This window comes from Schistocerca serialis, chromosome 1 (genome assembly GCF_023864345.2).
Source record: "Schistocerca serialis cubense isolate TAMUIC-IGC-003099 chromosome 1, iqSchSeri2.2, whole genome shotgun sequence".
NCBI lineage: Eukaryota > Metazoa > Arthropoda > Insecta > Orthoptera > Acrididae > Schistocerca > Schistocerca serialis.
Genome location: NC_064638.1, coordinates 270,616,799 through 270,636,852, shown reverse-complemented (window position 1 = coordinate 270,636,852; position 20,054 = coordinate 270,616,799). Strand labels below are relative to the sequence as shown.

Here is a 20,054-nt window from a genome sequence, read left to right as displayed (position 1 = left end):
GTCTGATTTCCCCGGATGTTGTTCTCATGTTCCGGTACAATTCTTCCCTAGGTCTTCGCATCCACCTCTCTCCACCTCTTTTGGGACCTAGTATTTTTCTCAGTATTTTCCTCTCTTCTTTCTCTAGTTGCTCTGCCCCATTTCTTCCTAGTGTCATCGTCTCAGCAGCATATAATACTGCATTCCTCAGTGTTGCCTTGTAGTGGCTTATTTTTGCCTCTGTGGATATATTCTTTTTATTGTATACCTCTCTCGTCATGGGCAACGGCTTTGCCGCAGTGGATACACCGGTTCCCGTGAGATCACCGAAGTTAAGCGCTGTCGAGCGCGGTCGGCACTTGGATGGGTGACCATCCAGGCCGCCATGCGCTGTTGCCATTTTTCGGGGTGCACTCAGCCTCTTGATGCTAATTGAGGAGCTACTCGACCGAATAGTAGCGGCTTCGGTCAAGAATACCATCATAACGACCGGGAGAGCGGTGTGCTGACCCCACGCCCCTCCTATCCGCATCCTCCACTGAGGATGACACGGCGGTCGGATGGTCCCGGTGGGCCACTCGTGGCCTGAAGACGGAGTGCTTTTTCTCTCGTCATGCAGGAGGCTGACCTTATCTTCTTTATCCTCTCTGTTATTCCCTCCTTGCTCCTGTTCCTTCCTGTTATAAATTCTCTCACGTATTTAAATTTGTCCACCATTTGCACAGTGCCTTCCGGTGTTTCCCAGTCTGCAGTGGTGTTTAATGTCTTTGTCTTGTTATAGGCGAACCTCAGTCCCACCTTTCTGGCTACCTTACTTAAGCTGTCGAGTTGTGTCTTTGCGTCTTCTTCCGTCTCACTTACTATTGCTATGTCATCTGCAAAGGCTAGGCCAGAGCTTCCCAGCGTGTGGTCCGCGGACCCCTTAGGGGTCCGCCGGCTCTTTCTAGGGGATCCGCGGCCACCCTTCACTAAATCGTGTAAAATAATGAGTAAAATTATTGAATAAAAATGTGAAAACCAAATTCATCTCTATTTTTTTTTCGTGTGAAAAAAATGTGTACTTTTACTTCATGTCTTATTACCAAGCAGCCTTTGCGGTTCCTAAGTGAGAACGCATACACAGTTTAGTGCCGGAGAATGTGGCTTCTCAGAACGACCGTTTCGCAACAATACGGTGGTCGTTTGTGCGCCGGCTCACGGCGGTAGATGCGCTGAAACCTTTTACGCATGCGCGGAGCGAGCTTTGTCGACCAATCACAGCACTCGCTGGCACGTATGCGGCCCCAGGCATCATTAAATGTTAAAATTGCTTTGTCAGTGCACTACCTATTTCATAGGTCGATTTTTGACCTTCAAGTTGTTTTCATTTATCTCTAAACCAAACACTGTTGATACTTCGGGGCGGGGGTTCATTTCCGAACATGGAACTTGCATTAAGAAGCTTTCAGTCCCCATGGATTTCGCTCTGAAATTTAAAGTTACTGTGCTCTTGACTGACTAGGGGTCCGCCATGGATTTTCGACTGAAGAAAGGGTCCACAAGCTGAAAAGGTTGGGAAGCCCTGGGCTAGGCAATCCACTTGAGCGCTGTTGCCCTTTTTGTCCCCCACATGGGCTGCACCATCTACAGGGAAATTGAGGTTTCATACTTCTTCACCTGGCAATCGTCAATGCGCGGTTTCAGACGAATGTGGTATACGTGAAGAATCTTGCGTACTCTCTCCCCCGCCGAATTGTGGCCATTATCAAAGCCAGAGGCAGCGTTTCACGGAATTAGTGCGACTAATTTTTTTGTCTGGTGTGCTTATCTGCCCGAGCAGGAGACAAGGACTTGTGGGGAGTTTTGCGACGTGTAGTTGGTCGTTTGGACGGTGGCAGCAGAGCGTACGCGGGCTCGACGGGCTCCCGCACGGGCGAGCGGACTTGGCCGCCCACCAAATGAGGCGCCGCCATCTGATACGGCAGGCGCACCCGGAGGTGCGAAGCAGCCGCCGCATACCATTACGCCCGCAGCCATTCGAAAATTGGTACGAAATCCCAAAGATATCTCTCAACGGCAGTCGGGTATCGGAAAGCGATTACGGGTTACAAATGTGGTTTCTATTCGAACAGAGCCCGCGGGAGCTGGCGGCGCCGCCGCCGCCGACGAAACAAGCGCGATTAATGAAATTCCTGCGATTCCGGCACTGCCGCTGCCGTTGCCGCTGCCTGCTCGCCTGTGTTGCTGATGGCGCTATTCGTCGCCCCGGCTGCATGGGGGAGAAGTCTCAAATCCCGATGGAAAATTCGTCGCCGCCGGATACGCAAGCGCCATTTCGTCGACCGACCCAGCGCGCGCCAGAGTGTCGTGTGACAATATAATTGTGCTTCACATTTGTTACTGCTACGAGGGGTAGTCATAAATTTGTAATTATCACCCCGAAGAGATGAAGTTACGTAATTATTCTTTTTTTAAAAATTTGTCTTAGAATGAGTCTGCCTTGAGCAAAACACGATTATTTCCTTTCTTCTTATACCTAGACACGTTTCGCTGAAGTTTCAGAATATCAGTGGGCTTTCATTTTCTTTAATTAGACAAGAAAAATGCTCTTCACTACTTGTACATATACCAATTTGAGTTTTTAAGAAAGTATTTACAAATTTGAAAATAAAGTTTTGTATGTATGTACGAGTGTATACAACATGACTTTCGTGTTTTTTATGTTTACATTACAATTGTTTTCCTTTCGCCGTTCGCCATCTGCAACCACATAGAACTTAATGTAGAAAAGTCAAACAATGGAAAAGCCACGAGCTGTTTCAGCTCTCTGAGACTGCAGATGTGTGTGCAGCTGCGCTTGCGTGAGTGTGTGTGTGCGTGTGTGTATGTGTGTCTACTGCTGAGAAAGGCCTTAATAGCCGAAAGCTATGATTGTGTGAATCTTTTTATTGTGCCTATCGCGGCTCAGCATCTCCGCTATATGGTGATTAACAACTTTCCTTCTCATTGTTAATGTAGAAAAGATACGACTAGGAATGTTCTGGTTAAGCTTAACATTAGTTAATTTTATGTGGACCATTGTGTCAGTGTTTGCCAAAAGATTCACATAATCTTTTTGATTTCCCCATTATCTTCACTGTGTAAAGCTACGCTACGTAATTTTCACTGTCACTGTTTGCAAACTACGAGAACCTACTGCCGGGTAGCGGAACTGCTAAATGTGTTCTGGAAGAGAATTTTGAATCTTTGTGAGGTGTATCTGCGATTTTGTGTGTGTGTGTGTGTGTGTGTGTGTGTGCGTACGAGAACCTGCTGGCGGACAGTGGAACAGCTAAATGTGTTCTGGGAGGGAATTTTGAATCGTTGTGAGGTGTATCTGCCATTTTATGCGTGTGTGTGGAGGGGGGGCTGGGGGAGAGGGAGGGTTTGGTGTAGTCTGATAATTCTTTGACGATGGAGGACAGGGTTTCGTTGCAGAGAGCTGTGAACTCATGTATTATTTGTTTTCCTTAGACTAAAGCTTTTTCTGTTTGGTAATTTTCTTCAGTTTTGTGGGAGGCTGTTGCTACAATTGAGAATTTTCAAGTCGTATTGTATTCTCCGTATTGAATGTCTCTTCTCTATGTAATTTTTAGCCCTCATTTTTGGGTATGTTGCCTGTTCAGAGAGCTGCTTTGTTGTTGTGAGAGAAGGTGTACCATTTGTTTGTTGTTATGAGTGTGTCTTGTTTATGCGTGCTTGTGTGTGTTTTTTTTCTCTGTGCTTGTGTTATTTGTGTTCATGATCTGTGTGTCTGTGTTTGTACGTTGGTGGTTAACTGTTTGTTTTTGTATTTTAATTTATTAATTACTTTCGGACGTCACTCATACCGCCAGTTTCAGACCATAAAAAATTTTTCTGTTACATCCATTTAAAATTAAGCTAAGCCAGTGATCTAAGCAAAGTAATGTAGCGTATTTATTATACTATGACAGTAAAGAATCTCTTTTCCTACTCTTATTCGATGGTCTGTTACAAAATCGTATAGCAATACATTTTCATGAATTTTGATACTGAAAGAGTTTTGATGTTTGTTACTATAGTATTTCCAGAAGATATCACTTGGCGAAATAGTTTCGTAGTTTCTTGTACCTGATGTGGCGACCGAAGAATCTTCCTCACTGCCGCATTCACGTGGAAAAGATGTGGTCCTGATGTGTCGGTAGAGATTTTGCCGCAATCTCCCAGGACGGTATCGAAGTCGTGCCATTTTCAGTATAGAGTTACTGCTGTATCTGCGAATTTGATATCAATGACGTGATAGGAGATGAGGAACTATTGCGACGTACTGTCTCCTTTTAATTTCGTAAGATCATTGGAAGTTTCCATTCCATCGAACCCTGATTACAGTCCTTATAACATGAAGAAGAGCGTCGGGTGGCGCTTTATCATATACTGTGCAGTCAAAATGTCATCGCCTGTCGAAAACCTGATAAACACCTTCTGCAGCGCGGACGTGCACAGAGTCAATGAGATTCTGGAAGCTACCGGCAGGGATGTAGAGCCATGTCGACTCCAGTGCAGTGGCCATCTGCATTAGGTTTCATGGTTGAGGATTCTCGGTGCGAACAGCCCGATCATATACGAGGCGTGTTTTTTAAGTATGGTCCGTTTGAACGTAAGTGCGCAACAAAAGGTTATTTCAAAAAAGTTTTCAGAAAGTACATACTTCACTCTATTTTTCGACATAGCTGCCAAGTTTGTTCAAACACGTATCATACCTCTCAACCCAATTTAAAATACCCTCTTCATAAGGACTTGCCGCCTGCTCCGATAACCAAGAGTTGACTGTAGTTTTCACGTCGTCGTCATCATTGTAACGGTTGCCACTGAGGTGTTGTTTGAGGTGGAGGAACAGATGGTAATCGCTCGGCGCAAGACCAGGACTGCAGAGTGGGTGGTCTAAGACTTCCCAGCCAAAACTGTCCAATAAATCGCAAGTCTGATCTTCAGTGTAAGGTCTTGCATTGTCATGGAGAAGGACAATTCTCTGTGTCAGCTTGCCGCGTCCTTTTATTGAATCGCTGTGCGTAGCTTTCTCAGGGTTTGGCAGTATGCTTCTGCATTGATAGTGGTTCGTCGTTGCATGAAGTCTACCAACAAGACACCATGCCTATCCCGAAACACCGACGCCATGATTTTGCGCTGGGACAGAGTCCGTTTGGCCTTCACCTTTACAGGCGAGTGAGTGTGTCTCCATTCCATACTCTGTTGCTTCGATTCGGGCGTGATATGCGAAACCCAAGTTTCGTCTCTAGTTACGATCTGACTCAAGAAGGCGTCACCTTCTACGTGATAACGAGTCAAGAACTTCATCGCACACTCAAATGTTTGGTTTTTGTGGTCCTCTGTTAGGAGTTTCGGGACTCAACGGGAGCACATTTTCCTAAACTTTAGGTGTTCAAAAACAATGTTGTAAAGCACTGATCTCGACACGTCAGGAAATTTGTTTGAGAGACCCGTTATTCTGAAGCGCCTGTTGTCACGAAGCCTCGCTTCAACTAAAGCCACCAAATCGTCTGTAATCAAAGAAGGGCGACCGGAGCGGTTCCCATTATGGACGTTGTCACGGCCATCTTTGTATTCTCGTACCCACTTATGCACTTTACTTTCACTCATAACAGTATCACCGTACACTTCACAAATCTGTCGATGAGTTTCTGCATCAGACAGGTTCCTTGCTGACAAAAACCGAATCACTGAGTGAACCTCACACGCGGCGGGCGAGTTGATAGTCTTAAACATTTTGAAAGCACAGAACAGAACCGTACAGGTTAGCTACAGAGCTGAAACTGAGCACAGTTGTCCCCGGGGCATGCCGGTACACGACGCAAGCGCTCGTTGCGGTATGCGCGCGAACTACTAGTGTCTACAACAAAACGGGCCTTACTTAAAAAAACACGCCTGGTACACAGAGAGCTGTGTGACATGTTGCATTGTTCAGCTCGTAGATGTCATCGTGCCGAGGGAACACAAACTGCATGTAGGGGTGGAAACGGTCCCCAAGGGTAGCTGCATAGTTCTGTTCCACTGTGCATTCTGGAATGACGAGATTACCCAGGGAATGCCACGAAAACACTCCCCGGACGATAACGCTCCATCCTCCGGTCTGGACACTTCCGACAATTGTTGGAGGGCTGTATGCACCAACTTCGATCTGTGAGATGAAACATTAAACGTAATACGAGGGGCGTTCAGAAAGTAAGCTCCGATCGGTCGCGAAATGGAAACGACTATGAAAATCCGATAAAGCTTTGCACAGATGTGTTGGGTAGTGTCTCTAGTATAACCCCAGTTAGCATCACGTCGCTCTTCTCATTTCTGAGCTCGCAGTGAGTGCGTAAAGATGTCTAGAAAATAGTGTCTGCCGCCAAGTACGAGGGCCTGGTGAGAAATTTCGCCTGAAGCTATGCAGCTAACATTACATAACTGTCGTGCTGTTTCGTCTTCACGACAATTCTCAGCCGCATTCTGCAGGGGCAATGAAGATGCTCCTGCATCGTTTTCAAATGGAAATGTTAGATTACCCACAATACAGTCCGCAATTGTCTCCCCCTGAGTTTCATCTCTGGTCACATGAACCGCTGTCTTTGAAGACAACATTTTGACACAGACAACGAGGTGTAGGCCAGCGTGGAGAATTGGCGGAAAGCACTGGCGGCTGCCTTCTATGATGAGGCTATTGAAAAGTTGGTACAACGCTATGACAAAAGTCTAAGTCAGAACGGCGACTACGTAGAGAAGTAACTGAAAGGTGTAGCTAATTGTTACAAGTAAAACATTTCTGATGTTCACTGTGGCTTCAATTTGGCAATCAATCGGAGCTTACTTTCTGAACAGGCCTCGTATATCTGAAAAGGTCACCTGTCGCCAGTGAGTGGACGTCCAGTTGGGGTAGTGGACTGCAAATTCCAGCCTTTGTCAGCCACGAACATCAATCAGCAACTATATCTACATATATACTTTATAGGACTGATGTTCAGAATGTGCTCTGCAGGATTTGCATTGTTAATAGTTTAGTGTCATGATTTGCCGCTAGGCGCCGGTGCTGGTAGGGCGACATAGGAGGAACTCGTACCCCAGGGACAAAGGGTACGCACCGTGAACGGCAAAGTTACTATCATCTGCTTCGCCAACATGTGATCCCTGCTCTACAGAGAGAGGTGCTTTGGACTCAACTGTTTTGATGCGCGATGAAGCACTACATCACGTTGCTTGTGAGGTCACTCGACTGCTCTGTAACGCATTTGGAGAACACCGAATCATTAGCCGGTCGTTCGAAGCTGCGTGGCCACAAAGATCACCATATTTGAACCCATATGATTTCTGACTGTGGGGTTATCTGATGGACATGGTTTATCTACAGGGTAGTATCACATGTTGGAGGTCGACGATAAGCGTAGCGAGGAAGCTGGCCAGCATTGCACTTGGGATGTTTCAGGCAGTAGTAGAGCGACAGGATTTTGGAACATATACTGTGTTCGAAAATAGAGTTATCTCGAAGAAAACCATTTATTCGGAATCAGCCAACATGGATTCAGAAAATTTTGTTCTCGTGAAACACAACAAGCTCTTTGTTCTCAGAAAGCAAGGAGTGGTGGTGACAGGAAATGTCAAATTAATTCCACATTTTTAGATTTCCTCGAGGCTTCTGATACGTGACAACTGCACGCCTATGGACTACTGTCTCAGTTGCGCGACATGATAGGCGATTTCCTGTAAGAAACGTTAAAGTTCATAGTAATTCACGGAAAGCCATCGAGTAAAACAGAATTAATGTCTGACATTCCCCAAGGAAGTGGTATAGGCTACCTGCTGTTCCTGATCTACATGAACGATTTAGAAGACAATTTGAGTAGTACGCTTTGATTGTTTGCAGATCATGCTGTCATTTGCCGTCCTGTAACGTTTTCAGATGATCAAAACAGATTTTAAAACGATTCAGACAAGATATCTGTATGCTATGAAAAGTGGAAAATAATGAAAAGTGTGAAGTCATTCATACCAAAAGGAAAACGTTAATTTTCAGTTAAACGATAAAGCGCAGCCGGCCGGAGTGGCCGAGCGTTTCTAGGCGCTACAGTCTGGAGCCGCGTGACCGCTACGGTAGCAGGTTCGAATCCTGCCTCGGGCATGGATGTGAGTGATGTTCTTAGGTTAGTTAGGTTTAAGTAGTTTTAAGTTCTAGGAGACTGATGACCTCAGCAGTTAAGTCCCATAGTGCTCAGAGCCATTTGAACCATTTGATAAATCGCACAAATCTAAAGGTTCTGAATTCAATTAAATGCTTAGGGATTAAAATTGCGAATCATTTAAGTTGGATCGTTCACATAGATAAAATGGGTAAAGGAAACCAAAGATTACGATTTATTGGCAGAACACTCAGAAAATAAAGAGACTGCCTACACTACGTTTGTCTGTCCTCTTCTGCAGTATCACTGTGAGATGCTGCATCTGCATCAGAAAGGGTCGACGGAAGACATCGAAAAAGTTCAAACGACAGCTGGTTTTGTACTATCGCGAAATAGGGGGGAGAGCGCCACGGATATCAAAGGTGAACTGGGGGTGGCAATCGTAATAACAAAGGTGTTTTTCGTTGCGGCAGGCTCTTGTCATGAAATTTCAATCACCATCTTTCTACTCAGACTATGAAAATATTTTGTTGGCACAGAAAAATTTAAGTGTTCGTTTTCCCTGTGCAATGTTTGAGAGTGGAACGGTAGAGAAGCAGCTTGAAGGTTGTTCGATGATCCATCGGACAGGCATTTAACTGTGAACTGCAGAGTAATCGCCGGTCGTGGTGGCCGAGCGGTTCTAGGCGCTACAGTCTGGAACCGCGCGACCACTACGGTCGCAGGTTCGAATCCTGCCTCGGGAATGGATGTGTGTGATGTCCTTAGGTTAGTTAGGTTTAAGTAGTTCTAAGATCTAGGGGACTGATGACCTCAGCAGTTAAGTCCCATAGTGCTAAGAGCCATTCGAACCATTTTTTATTTTTTCAGCGTAATCATGTAGGTGCAGATGTAGATGTTGAATCTGTAGTGGGGTTTCCATGCTGTCGTGGATGCAAATGGTGGCCACAGTGAGCAAAGTTTGTAGAGTGGAACGTAAACATGGTTACAAATGGTTCAAATGGCTCTGAGCACTATGGGACTTAACTTCTGAGATCATCAGTCCCCTAGAACTTAGAACTACGTAAACCTAACTAACCTAAGGACTTCACACACATCCATGCCCGAGGCAGGATTCGAACCTGCGACCGTAGCGGTCACGCGGTTCCAGACTGTAGCGCCTAGAACCGCTCAGCCACTTCGGCCGGCAAACATGGTTACAGTTAACAATTGTTACCGTCTCACATGGGAAATTACAGTGTATTTCTTTCAACGGTTTATTCGTTACTTCTCTTCCACACGTGGTTACAAATGTCTTCACCAAGCTCAATTTTCCTACGAGCACTCGTTTCTCATGGGGGTCCTCCCAAGTAGCGAAAGTTTAATTGTAACCACCCTGTACATAAAAAGTTCGAGTTGAATAGCGTACGTGTCTTCCGGAATGCTCGTAGAACGCTGCGGAAGCTGCACGGTGTTATTTCGCTGGAGCTGCAGCCCGCGCGCGGCCCGGGAAGCGTTCCCCACCTGCAGGACGGAGCGGCACGTCCTGCGAGGCCTGGGGACGGCGGCGCGCTGAGTTTTATCGCCGGCGATTTAGCAGCCGTCGCGCACCCCTGCCGTATTTATCTCGGCGGACTACGCGCCCGCCTCGCAGGGTGGGATCGATCCCGGCGTAACGCGGATTGGCTCCCTCTGCCGGAACCCGGCACCCGGCAGCCTGCTCCAACATAAATACACCGCGGTTCTTCGCCGAGCAGCTTTCTCTCCTACTGTCGGGGACACATTTCCGGAAGTGCTTTTTGTCGACTATAATCCCAGAACGCATCGAGTGAGAGGAGCTGATACGTCTGCTGTTCGTGACGAAGAGCATCATTCGCGGCTATCTGCGTCTATGAGCGTACGAACTCTCTCGCGCAGAAAGCCATTCATTAAAACGACGATTTTCAAGCTACAAAACGAGGACCCAACTAGCAGAGCGTTACTGGAATTCGAGGCTCGCTATCACGATCCGTGCATGGTGTATACAGGGTCGAAGTCTAGCACCTGTGGCGGTAGTGCTTACCTGGTATACCGAAGCAAACGGCAATGTCTATACAATCTAGATCCGCATTCCGCTATGATGACACTTGAGGTGATTGCTGTTGTGTTGGCAGAAGAGCCAACACCGTGTTACAACTGGAGGCCGAAATGCACGCGTTTTAGCTCACGCAGGCTGGTGTGAGGAGGGAATAACTATACTGACGTGAGGTCTGGAACATGACAAGGAATTAGAATTCAGAAAGCGGACGTAATTAGTTTGATACTTAACTTTAATCCGTTAATGATGAACGTTGCTCTTGACGGTACATGATTCACTATATATATAGTAACTGAATATGGCGCCTTGCTAGGTCGTAGCAAATGACGTAGCTGAAGGCTATGCTAAACTGTCGTCTCGGCAAATGAGAGCGTATGTAGACAGTAAACCATCGCTAGCAAAGTCGGCTGTACAACTGGGGCGAGTGCTAGGGAGTCTCTCTAGACTAGTCCTGCCGTGTGGCGGCGCTCGGTGTGCAATCACTGATAGTGGCGACTCGCGCCTCCGACGTATACGAACGGACCGCGGCCGAATTAAGGGCTACCATCTAGCAAGTGTGATGTCTGGTGGTGACACCACAATTGCAATTTTTGAAGCCCTCCTATTCGCACAGACGACCACAGCAGACATAATAGTCACAATCTCTAATAGCATGTCGACCCTTCAGTTGATTAGAAACCATCATAACACTCGTACCAACCCCATATTTGCAGCACTTATCGACGTTGTGTTTCAGGTGTAGAGAAACTATCGCAACAGCGTGATAGCTCAGGTGAAAGGCCACTGTGATACACCTGGAAATGAACAAGTAGACGCCCGAAGCAAGCATCTCGACACAGCGCTATTAAATACGATCAACTCCCTCTCACGGATGCGATGCTCAGAAAGCGCTTGTCGTCGGACTGGCAAGAAGAATGGTCCACGACATCTAAAATCAAAGACAGTTCCTTCGCCGCAATTGTTACTACTATTGCAACAGTATGATGGTGTAATAAGACACAAACATCGACGAGCTTCACGACAGTTGTACGAGGGATATTGGGAAAGTAAAGTCCGAATGACCGCGAAATGGAAACCACAGTGAATAGTCAAAAATGTTTTATTTGTAGCAGCTAGCTCTTTATTCCCATGAAGTAATGAGTGCTGTCGACAAGGGATCTCAGATCGATTCCATTTCCTAGATTTCCAGAAGGCTTTTGATACCATTCCTCACAAGCGGCTATTAATAAAATTGCGTGCATATGGAGTATCGTCTCAGTTGCATGACTGGATTCGTGATTTCCTCTCAGAGGGGTCACAGTTCGTGCTGATAAAAATGGTTCAAATGGCCCTGAGCACTATGGGACTTAAATGCTGTGGTCATGAGTCCCATAGAGCTTAGAACTACTTAAACCTAACTAACCTAAGGACATCACACACATCCATGCCCGAGGGCGGATTCGAACCAGCGACTGTAGCGGTCGTGCGGCTCCAGACTGTAGCGCCTAGAACCGCTCGGCCACTTCGGCCGGTTCGTGATGATAGACGGTAAATCATCGAGTAGAACAGAAGTGATATCTGGCGTTCCGTAAGGTAATGTCATAGGCGCTCTGCTGTTCTTGATTTACATAAATAATCTAGGTGATAATCTGAGCAGCCCCCTTAGATCGTTTGCAGATGACGCTGTAATTTACCTTCTAGTAAAATCATCATACGATCAATTCCAATTACAAAATGATGAGAATTTCTGTATGGTGCGAGAAATGGCAATTGGCACTAAACAAAGAAAAGTGAGAGGTCATCCACATGAGTACTAAACGAAATCCGATAAATTTTGGGTATACCATAAATCGCACAAATCTAAGGGCTGTCAATTCGACTAAATACCTAGGAATTACAATTACGAGCAACTTAAACTGGAAAGACCACATAGATAATATTCTGGGGAAGGCGAACCAAAGACTGCGCTTTGCTGGCAGAACACTTAGAAGATGCGACAAACCCACTAAAGACACAGTCTACATTACACTTGTCCGTCCTCTGCGGGAATATAGCTGCGTGGTGCGGGATCCTGACCAGGTAGGATTGACGGAGGACTTCTAAAAAGTGCAAAGAAGGGCTGCTCGTTTCGTGTTATCGAGTAATAGGGGTGAGAGTGTCACTGATATGATACGCTGGTTGAGGTGGCAGTCACTGAAACAAAAGCGGTTTTCTTTGCGGCGAGATCTATTTACGAAATTTAAATCGCCAACTTTCTCTTCCGAATGAGAAAATATTTTTTTGACACCCACCTACGTAGAGAGAAATGAGCATCATAATAAAATAAGAGAAATCAGAGCTCGAACGGAAAGATTTAGGTGTTGCTTTTTCCCACGCGGCATTCGAGAGTGGAATGATAGAGAAGTAGTATGAAAATGGTTCAATGAACCGTCTGCCAGGCACTTAAGTGTTAATTGCGGAGTAATCATGTAGATGCAGACGTAGAGTTAACTACAACCTCTAGCTACTTCTCCGCGTAGTCGCCGCTTCGACTGAGACATCTGTCGTAGCTTTGTACCAACGTTTCAATACCCTCGTCATAGAAGGCAGCCGCCTGTGCTTTCTGCCAATTCTCTACGCTAGTCTGCAGCGTAGCCAGAGGCTCATGTGAACCGAGACGAAAATCAGAAGGTACCGAGTCCGGGCTGTTTGATGGATGATCAATGCTAATGGTAATTAGAATGCCAGGAAGTCCAAGGCACAATTAACTAGTTACATTGCCACGTACTACTCAGTAGGATATGGAACGCTCAGACGACTACTGTATTTCACCATGTACATCGCAGATGTATGTGCTTCAACACGTTGTCTATCTATACATATGGCTGTAATATCCAAATCTAGGTCCTGTATACTGTTCTCAAGTTCCGTGTAGATGGTACTTATAGTCCTGCACAAATATTCAATTCTCTATCTGTAGCTTTTGAAGTAATTCTTACAGGGCATACAAAAGAACATTTTATTGCTAATTTAGATACATAGTCATTATTATAGATCGAATTCAGAATATCACAAATGTGTACCAACGGGCTGTTATTATTTCTTATTGTGTTAGCAGTAGGATTTTTATGCTATAATACCGCTGTGTATCTTGTGTTACATTTTCGTCTTGTTCACTCTTTTCAGTATACAAAGGCTGTAAAATTTGTTTTATGTTGGATTTTTCCTTTTGTTAAGCCTATGTAACCTCGTTTCAGGGTACGACTTAATCTACTGTGCACTCTAAATTGTAGAAACAAACTGTAGTAGAGTATTCCCAGTGTTGAGATGCGGATGGGCACCTTCCGAAAGGCAATAATTAAAAAAAAGAAAAAAAAAAGTTTTCAAGCAATTCTTTCTTACGCGTATTCGGAGACTTAAGTCTTTTGCAGAAACAATGTGTAATGGGTTATCAATTGCTTAATCCAGAATATTAAAAGAGGGGGGTGGGGAGTTTTACAGCGCTACTAAACCATTCTAAAGTGTACTACTCCACGTTTTATTCAAAGGAAGTCTTAATTTATAGGTTATGCATTAGTTAACCACCATTCTTAGATCTCCAATGGCATATTACATATAAAAAAAAATCGTTCAAATGCCTCTGAGCACTTAACATCTGAGGTCATCAGTCCCCTAGAACTTAGAATTACTTAAACCTAACTAACCTAAGAACATCACACACATCCAAGCCCGAGGCAGAATTCGAACCTGCGACAGTAGCGGTCGCGCGGTTCCAGACTGAAGCGCCTAAAACCACTCGGCCAAAACGACTGGCATATTACATACTAAATTAAGAACCAAATGTCCTGTTTTATATTCTACTGGAAACGAAAATTTTAGCATGGCTTAGTAATGTAGGATCAATGTTCTACAGTCTTTGGCTTTTAGGGTAAAGGCAAACTTGGAGACTGTGTGTATCAACCAATAAGGGAGCTGCATGGGTAGTGTCATGAGGTTGCAAGCCGCGCTGAACGATGGACAAGGTTTTCTGTTCTCCATTCGCTTCTCGTCTGGACTCTTCCTCGTATTGTGTTCGGTGGATGCGGACGACTACCGTCGCCAGTTTTCTTGCTTATGAGCGTAGGATATTCCCATACAACGAGCTGCGAGAATTACGGTCAGGTGGCGAAATGCATTTGCAACTAGGCGTTGTATTTTGTTTGCAACGTTTTCAAATTTTCAAATGTTTCTTCAGTTCTGTTCATAGTTAACTTACGTTGTTTTAAGAGTAGATCGGATCCCACGCTCGTAGTACAGTATCGGAATTTCACTTGTTAATCCATGAAGTTAGAGTATTGGCTCCCTTACATCCCCGCTGATTGAAATATGTTCAATATTTAGTAATGTGTATACAGCTTTTCTTTGTTCAATTTTTAATGTATCGTACACTTGTATATCACGTGATCCATCATTGTGCCATTGTAACTTTTTATTTGTAGCTGCTTTTTAAGTGTGTCTTAATAATCAGTTATTTAAATAAATCTACGATTTATTTTTCTTCCCCACTTACGCACGAAATCCATATTCAATTTTGATTGCACATATCCTTTTATATTCATTTCGAGTCGGCACTTAATTCGAGCTTTGCCTTAATAATAATGAGCGTATGGCATTGGTGACCGGGAGACCCCTCGCGGGGCGGTTCGGCCGCCGCTCCACAAGTTCTTTAACGCCACTACGGCGACTTGCGAGTGAATGAGGATGAAATGATGATGAAAGACACGCAACAGCCAGTCATCACCAGGGAGAGAAAATCTCTGACCCCGCCTGGAATCGAACCCGGGACCGCGTGCGCGGGAAGCGAGAACGCTACCGCAAGACCACGAGCCGCGGACAGCTTTGCCTTAAATTCTGCCTTCAGCAAGATTGTTACGCAATGCTAGGCAAAATTACAACTCTGTCAGGCGTGAAGAGTGTATAAATGTGCTCCAAGGTGCGGCCGGCTGTATGGGCAGTTGCACCACCCTCTTGGGGTCCGGTTATATGCATACATTCAATTGGCTCAGTTGGCTCTAAGCACTATGGGACTTAACATCTGAGGTCATCAGTCCTCTAAACTTTAAACAACTTAAACCTAAATAACCTAAGGACATCACACACATCCATGCCCGAGGCAGGATTCGAACCTGCGACCGTAGCAGCAGCGCGGTTCCGGACTGAAGGGCCTAGAACCGCTCGGCCACAGCGGGCGGCTGCAAACATTCACATCCAATCGTGCCCATTCGTCTGGACCAGTTTTATTTGCCCTATTCCGTACATTCACCAACTAATGTTACGAAACTTCGAGTAGTAGGGTGCCTGCTGAAAAGTAATGCCTCCGAATTCTTATTCTGTTCTCAATATCGGTTGAGGTATTACGTGTCATGCATATTACTCGGTCGACTTTACAGCTTTGTTGACGGAAGCTGAAACCCTCTTGCGGTGTACAGGACTCCAAATTGTGGTGTGTAGGGAACTGAGTCGCTGTGTGAGAGAGACAGTCCTGTAGTCCAATTTCGACTTCGAAGAGTTCGCCCACACATGTAGCACCCTCTTCTTCAACATGACAATGCCAGACTACACATGAGGGCTGCGACCTCTGCAACAATCCGACGCCTTGGGTTCACTATCATCAATTATCCAGCACGGTTCCGACTTGACCACGTAGGTTTTCATCTGTTTTCAAAACTTAAAGAACACCTTCGGGGACTTCATTTTGATAATGATGAAGTGGTGCAAGCAGAGGTGAGATTGTTGTTCCGTCAACAGAATTAAACAATCTGTAGTGACGGTATCAAGAAACAGGCCTCTCGTTGGGTGACATGGGTTCGTCGCCTGGGTGACTATGTTTTGAGAAATAAATATGTAGACGTGATGAATAAAGACAATAAATGTCAATAACGTTTCTTTTTTAAAGCTTTTAGGTTTTCAAACAAAAATTTCGCAGGCGTTGCTCGTACTTTTCAGCACGCCTTCATAATATTGATTTTAAATATCCATATTTAAACATCCATTTATGCTCCCTTTTTCCCGTTGCGCTATATAAGTAATCATCTCCTATTCCTCAATATTTTTGGAATCCGTGGGCAGATAGCATTAACAAATATTTCTTCGGACAAAATGTTGTAAAGAAAGCGGCACATTTACATATAATGTTACTGAATATTTTGATTTTGATGTATTTAGTTCACACAAAATAAAAGAGGGAATGCTTACAGTGTCAGTGCGGTTTTGCATTACCATTAATACGTCAGATGACAATGATGAATTACGAAACTTTATTTTATTAACAGCAGAGATAGAGCCACAAATGAAAATTCTGGCGGAAGAACTGGGAATGGAAGGTCAACACCAGCAACAAACAAATCTAATGCATCGATAAGGTAATTGTAAGCGGATCACTTGAATGCCGAATAAAACAAGGAAATGGGAAGTGCTGTTCAAAGGTTCCACAAATTTGAAGTTTTGGCGCAAATGACTGTGGGTATACTGAAATACTCCTAGGTGTCACACTGTTCTCGTCTAAGTGTGGCTTGTCGCTGCGATTACAATACTGTTATAACCAACTGAGAGTACAATGAAGTCTTTCACGACCGAATGTCAGAGTTGCTGATGACTCTTACGGACGGCATGGCTGTGGCCGAAAAAAACTTTTCGGTTCCTGACGTATCGTCCAAAACTGCGCTGGACATCTTCGGTGGTGCTCCTGGCGACGCAGAGTCTTGCCGACTGACGAGTAGAGCTTCGGAGGGCGACATAAATACTGTGTAAAGTGGGCGTGGTCGAGTTTGCACGTGATCAGCAAAGATAATCTTTGTCAGAGACAAAACTTAAGTATCGCTTGTCCCCTGTCAGGATAAAAACTTCACTATCGATTCTGCAGAACAACTGTCCATGTATCATTGAGCTTCAAGTCGTCTTCTTTTCTGTTAAAATTATCATTATGCGACTGAAGTCTGACGCACAGCAGTGTCTCTTGTACCTTTGCCAGAATGTTAATGAGGTATAATGGCCTGTGTGTCTTAGGGTCAGTCGCGTCTTTGTTCCCTGCTTTCTCCAGTATAGGCGGATTCCACCTTCCGTATTTTCGGTATTCGTCCTTCTAGTGGAGCATGATTCAGTACGTCAGTCAGGTACCGCACGGTAAGTGGGGCAGCTTATTTGATGGTATCGAGGTGGATGCCATTAAGGCCCGGAGCCTTTTTGTTCTGTATTTTGTATACGGCCAGTGCAACTTCCTCGCGAGCAAAGGGGAAGGTGGTACCTTCGTTTTCGTGTTTGTCATGAAGTAGTCTGTGAAGGGCAGTGTGAAGTTGGTTGTCATGTGTTTGGTCATCGTCAGAAAGTAGTCTGTTGAGGAGATACTTTGCTGTCCATCTCCAGCCTCTTGTGGCAGTACCATCTAGTTTCTTCAGTGTTGATAATACTGTGGGGATATTGATACGTTCAGTCTTCAGTTTAAGCGGCTTCCCCCACATGTTGATCTGTAAGTCTGTCCTAACATATGTGTCCCGGTGGTCTTTCCTGGTCGTATATAGTACGTCCTTGTATGTGTTTTAGTGTCGCGGTAGTGTTGAAGTCTATTTTTTTTCCTGCGCTGTCTCTGATTTTTGGTAATATCGTCGTTTATCAAGAGTGTCTTTTCTCAATCTTGTTAATAGTGCTGACAATCTAGAAGGAATGACAACCCTGAGAGATTCACTGGTATGGCAAATTATTTTAAGATTAAAAAAACTAAAAACCTAATCCCCCCTTTTTGCCTCCTGAGCCTTTCCATTTTCCTCCCCGCCCCTCCCCCCTCCCATCCTCAAATCCGCACATCCTATGCATCATCTATATTATCTTAAGTTTTCCACGTCGTCCTTTCAGGTACGTTTTAAAATTTTTATGAATTTTCTTAAGTTTTATCTACTCTTAATAAGCACCGAAATTCGCTACAGTCTTGGGTCCTTTTAAGTGTTAAAGTGAAGAATTTTTTAAAACATTTTTATGAAAGAATAATTTTTAGAATTCAAAGTTCTTAAAGTTTTTTGAAGTTTGAAGGTTTATTCAGTGGACAGTGACGGCAGATCTGTTTCGTTGCTTTAATATATGCATATGATTTTCCTTTTTTACGTCATTATACACTCTAGCTTTAGTATAACTTAGGGGCGCTATTAAGAAAAAAATATATCAACTGTCACTATGATATTATAATTCTACACATTGTTTCTCGAAAAAGTTTTTGTACTTTTTATCCCAAGATCCCTTGTTTTCATTCACCATTCGTGTATTCCGGAAAAGACCACCAACATTCGGTCGAGGCCTCGCATGATCAGCGCATGCGCGAACCGTCCAAAGGCAAGCTGTTTACTTTCCTGCCAGTCAGTATGACAAAAAAATGTTCAAATGTGTGTGAAATCTTATGTGACTTAACAGCTAAGGTCATCAGTCCCTAAGCTTACACACTGATTAATAACCTAAATTATCCTAAGGACAAACACACACACCCATGCCCGAGGGAGGACTCGAACCTCCGCCGGGACCAGCCGCACAGTCCATGACTGCAGCGCCTTGGACCGCTAGGCTAATCCTGCGCGGCTCAGTATGACAGAGCACGCGACCACATCCCCAGATCGCGATTCCATGAAGATCGGAGAAACGGTAAGTGCGGTTTATAGGCTCTGCTTTTTCGTCAATAGCTATTTACTTGACAGGTTTGCTCCAGGCAGAGCGTCCATCCATTTCGTGGCCACGACTTCTTGATTTTTCTTTCTAGCCCAAAATTGGGTCTTAATAGTTTTTCATTTATTTTCTCCGTACCAATGGATCACTATGGTATGATATGCCTAGAACCCATCCACTGTATTGGAATCCGGCTGTTTTATTCCATGACGTTTAGCGGTGTTCTGTTCTGACAAGACAACGAATGTTGGGTACAAAGTTCCAAACTTTTCCGGTCTAATGTTTTAGTTATGCGAATACTAACATTTTGATATTTTCATGTGAAAGTTTTTAATACTTTGTAATTTTTTTTAAATCTTAAAATAATTTACCGTACCAGTGGATATCAAAGGGTTGTTATTCCTTCTGTATTTATTGTTGCACAGATGTTCACCTGAAGATGTGCCTTTTATTGCCACGAAATAATAAAAGACTAAATACAGCTGAAGTGGTTTATTGATACACAGCACTTTTTTTGAAAAGTTTGCTGTAAGAAATGTAGTCGCTGGCCAGTTTACATTTGGTGCATTTTAGGTCATACAATGCTGCGTACCAAATGTAGCTAACATGTCGAATTTGTTTTCAGCGCTGGAAGGAGAGCCATATCTCACTCCAGTCGCGAGTAAATACGTGACAGATTTGGAGAATTCTCCAGGATCAGTTTGGAGGTTCTCCAGGATGAGGCTAGCAACGACGCAACACACGCGAGGCTGTTCCCACCTGCTATGTCTTACTGCTTGTCGTACCGCTACTGTGGGCAGACGAGTCTGCACAGATAAGCGCGCCCATAATTGCAATGTGGTGTATCGCATATCGTATCGCCTCAGTGAGAAGTACGCCGTAAGCCCGTCTCACACGGAGCAACATTCGCTGTAAGTTTCCTTGCTGGCTCGCGCGACGGCTACCTTGCGGGCTCCGTCGTCTGCTAGCGGGCTACCTTGGTGGGAACCTTGTAAGATTTCCAGGATAGGTCCGGTGCTATTTTTCTTGTAAGGTTCTCTGCGTGCCACCTGCGTTGGCCAATCATGAGACGTTTCGTTTGTGACGTCAGTGGCGGAAAGCTTGGGCTGGAAGCCTTTGTTGATAGTCGCTTTTCTGCTGTTGTGAGGTGCGGTAGGAAGTTCGTATAATTATTAAATAATGGCACCGCAGTGGTCCAAGGAAGCGATTAAAGCATTGATATGTACTTA

At 44.7% G+C, this 20,054-nt stretch overlaps 1 pseudogene; it reads left to right on the top strand.

Annotated features, from left to right (window-relative positions):
• The first annotated feature begins 260 nt into the window (after window positions 1-260).
• LOC126426026 (5S ribosomal RNA) lies at window positions 261-378 on the top strand (annotated as a pseudogene).
• Window positions 379-20,054: the final 19,676 nt, after the last annotated feature.